This window comes from Pinus tabuliformis, chromosome 5_2, assembly GCF_031772625.1.
Source record: "Pinus tabuliformis cultivar Carrire ecotype Pingquan chromosome 5_2, CPIR1, whole genome shotgun sequence".
NCBI classification, from domain to species: Eukaryota; Viridiplantae; Streptophyta; class Pinopsida; order Pinales; family Pinaceae; genus Pinus; species Pinus tabuliformis.
Window position 1 is genome coordinate 103,498,038 of NC_142306.1, and position 4,343 is coordinate 103,502,380.

The following is a 4,343-nucleotide window of genomic DNA, read 5'->3' on the forward strand; positions in this document are numbered from 1 at the left end:
GTATTTTATTTATTTTGAATCCTAACTTTTATTAATAACCTAATATTATAACTTTAATATATATATCTATATATATATATATATATATAGATATAAAAATTAATTTTTTAAAAATATTTTTTGTATTAATATTAAAATAATAATAATATTAAATGAATGAATAGTAATTTGACCTGGGTCCGTAGGTCAAAATTAGCCGTTGGAGTCTCTGCTCAGACTATTTAACATGCTAAGCTGGATCTGTTTCTTCAACTTGTCCTGACGATGAACCACACTGGTTGGTTCGAAACGCGTCGACAAATGATTTATCTTGTGATTTTCGCCGAAGATCTTCTTTATTTTTGTTTCTCTTATTTGTTTTCTTTTTCTGGGACTGTTTTCTTCTTCTTTGTTCCCATTTAAAGCGAGCAAATATGCACTTTAAAATGTCCCGATATTGTTTTGCATTTACCCAAATTCACTTCTCTATTTTGTTTGCTGAAGAAATTTTGACTTGGCGTAAGTGATTTGTTTCCACAAAATCTGATACTTTCTTGCCATTGTTTTCCATTTTGGAATGAAGCCACTTCTTAAATATCTTATAAAACCCTAAACCCTAATTCCACGACCACTCTCCAAACCTGAAGATTTGAAATGGGAGCGAAGATCCCTCTTCTCTTTTGTGTTGTGATGTGAGCTGAGATTTGTGTTGCGTTGTGTGAAGACCCAAATAATAGGCTCGCTCTCCTGAATTACCTGCATATACCTTCGCTCTCCCAAATTACCTGCATATACCTGCGAATGGAGCTGCTTCCACAAAGGAAAAGTTTTATGTGGAAGGAAATAACGACCTTCAAAGTCACCTAGGTATACTTGTGTACTATAAGAATCATCCAAACCCATGAAGTATTAGTCGAACCCCACCTATTCTTCATATATTATGAATAGGGGTTGTTATAGGAAGTCGATTTTCTCCATAAAGAATAAGAACTGCAACACATGAAAAGTGTGGTTGTGACATAATTGCATAAATGTGTGCATTAGTAAGACATTATTCATGTTGCAATATTTTTTTTGGTTATATTTATGAAGGCTTTGGCTATATCAACCACATTAATATTTTTAATGTGGTTGTACTAGTTATTAACCCAACCATCAAAGATGCAGCTCTTAAATGCCATAAAATCATTAATCTAGATAATTGGGACTAATTGATACATACAAAATATAACATATGTAAGTTCTTTCTTTTGTTTAATCAATGAAAAAAGTTGTTTTTCCTCTTTGAAAAAAACATTAATCCAATGAAATATTAAACACGATGCATAAGCAAATAATTGTTTCACCATCTTTTCATTTTTCAATCCTAGATGTTGCCATTAATCTTGTGATTTAGTTCGAACATGGTAACATATCCATGATGGAGTTTGTGAAGCCTATAGACTTCGAAGTGGACAGGGGTGGAGGCATGACCGTGGCTGTGATTGTGGGTGGGGTGTAGACGCAGTTGCAGTTGCGGGAAGAACCAAAGGCATGGTCGATACCTGGAATTCAATGATCAACGCCATGGGTGTAGCCATGGCCATCAATGTGGAATGCATCTGTTATGTTAACACCTTCATTGCCATGGCGTTTATGACAGTAACGTGGAAACTATAACACGGGTGTGTGGTGAAGACAAAATCGATCACGAGTGCTCTTCAAATGGATTTTAGAGACGAGAGTAGTAGAACTTCTTGTCGATCTATATTCACACATAGAGGAATAAAGTGATGGAATATTTACTTTAGGTAAAAGTAATTAGGTTTATTATAATATTATCAGGTTTACAATAATTAAGTTTTATTATAATATAATTAGATTTATAATAATTACACTGTAAGGCGTTCCCCTCTGAAATCAATCCCTAAGTTGCCACCATGTCCCTGTTTGGAGCGCCTGATCATATGTTAGATGATTAAAATATTTTATTCCCTTGGATTAATAGTTAGGAAAAAATTTATGTGAAATAGTTAGGGAAAAATGCATACAACCTCCTCAACAGCAGTCTTTATTGCGCTGCAAGACCAATTCCCTTCCACTGCCAAATGAAAAGAACATACAGACGAGCGCTACCAAATGCAAAGAACTTATAGATATGCAAGATTCATTTTGTGGCCGAGTATCTGGAGATGATAGAATAGACCCAAAAAGGGAACCATTTGCAAGCTTCGTTGTGTGGCCAAGTATCTGGAGATGACAGGAGCCAGAGGAAGCATTGCCATGGAGATCTGGGTATTTAAATGTGAAGACATCCTATGAAGCAAGATTGTTCTACCCATTTCATGAGGCAATATAGCCAAATATGCCCATTGTAGAGACACCGTAATTCTATGGCTTCAAGGGGGCCTAGGTTGCTCAAGCATGAATGGTAATTTCTATGAATTGGGGCACTAGAGAATCTTGTCAGACGTCAAACTCTATCAAAATGACTCATCGTGGGATCGTAAATTTGGTGTTTTATTTATTGATAGTCCAATGGGTTCAGGCTACAAAATAGCATAGAAGGATGAGGACATCCCTACCGACCATAACCAGGTTGCAGAGCATCTGTGTACCTCTTTGGAGGAGTTTTACAACTTAGTTCTATAATTCAGTAACCACGTTTTGTTTATGGTGGATGAGAGCTATGCAGGTAAGTATGTTCCTGCTTTGGGTCATTATATTTTTATGAAATCTAAAAAGAATTCAATGGAGAATGTAGAATTTGGTTCATTCGGTTATGGTGGCTTAAAACTTCCATTTCGTCTTGGTGGGCTTTTGATTGGTAATGGGTTGATAGACCCAGAAATTTAGGTGCAAACCTATGCTAGTGTTTCATACCATTTTGGGTTGTTCACAAAAACCAAAAAATCCATGTGGAGGAAATGGCAGAATAGGTTTTAGAATTCATGCATAAACAAGAGTGGTTTGAGGCCTACAAGGCTAGGAAATATTTGTTGGATTGCATTCAGAATGCGAGTGGTATTGAAACTCCTTTGGATGTGAGGAGGAGTGTTCCTTACCACTTCTCTCTTGATGGAAAGGACTTCATTGCATGTTTCTTGGACTAGAGATCAGTGAAGGGGGCACTGAATGCTAAACAGGTTGTGGAGGGGGTACCTTGTAATCCCAGGGTCCAAAAAATTATGGAAAATGATATAATTGAAGAGTGTCAAATGGAAGGTGGAGAAGGTACTGGAAGAGGTTCCTGTTTTCCTTATCAGGGCCATAATGATATCCAAGATAGAGTTCTCAGCAATATAGAATGGATGAGAACAATGAATTGGTATGGAACCAATGAGTATTTTAACACACGAAGGAGTATATGGGTTGTGAACGATAAGGTTGTTGGCATTGGAGGTATATAAAAACCTGACACATGTTGTGTTGCTAGGAGCTGGTCATGAGGTTTCAGTTGATCAAGGAATTCATTCTCAGAAGATGCACAACACTTACAAAATATAAATAATTTGTTAGATACTAATTTGGGCATGAAAGCTTGTGTTGTGAAATGTTAGATTTTGTCAATGCAGTTATCATGAATTTTATTTTGAATCATTATCCATTTATTTGGCTCCACATGATATGGATTCCTCTACAATTTAATCTTGCTTTTAAAATGTTGCAATATTGTTTATTAAAATGGAGGGTATTAGATGTGTAAGTTTGCAAATAGGGTTGACAAAAAATGTTTACAAATGATGAAATACTGGTAGTAATTGAGAAGGCCAATGAGTGTTTCCAGATTTGCTGTAAAGCCCTATTTCATTGGTGTATCTAGGAATAGGCATGATTCTCCATGGACGAAATATTTTTGATCTGTTTGTAGAGGGCGTGGCAATTATTGTTTGTAAAGTAGGAGGTCATGGAGATATGGGTACAACAAATTAGGGTATGGTTAGGGTTTCTAGGGGTCAGGAGATAGAAGTACCAATGGTGTTAGGAAATAGAAGTATCCTCGAGTGTGATGCATCAATTTGGTCATACACCAGTTTAGGGATGACCTGGAAGTTACTGTGACTTTTGCATGGATAAAATGATTGTTCACGGAAAAGGATAGAATGACTACATATGTCAAAAATGTATAAATGATTTATGCCTGTGCAGATGTCATAAAGAATTAAAATCTTCCTTTTCAAGTGATTTCTGATTTCAAAATTTGAGTAGAAAAAGGTTAAATACCTAATCAAATGCAACACAGACCTAACTTGCTATGTTTATGTTAACATGACATGCAAGGAGGATTTGAATTAAGTTATAGCAACACATTTTAGTTTGCTTTATTGGCATGAATGGACTTGTTATGGTTATGTTAACATGAAATCTACAGAGGATTTGACTTA

At 35.8% G+C, this 4,343-nt stretch overlaps 1 pseudogene; it reads left to right on the forward strand.

Moving 5' to 3' along the window:
* The first annotated feature begins 1,545 nt into the window (after positions 1 to 1,545).
* On the forward strand, positions 1,546 to 3,465 carry LOC149157718 (serine carboxypeptidase-like 50 pseudogene; annotated as a pseudogene).
* Positions 3,466 to 4,343: the final 878 nt, after the last annotated feature.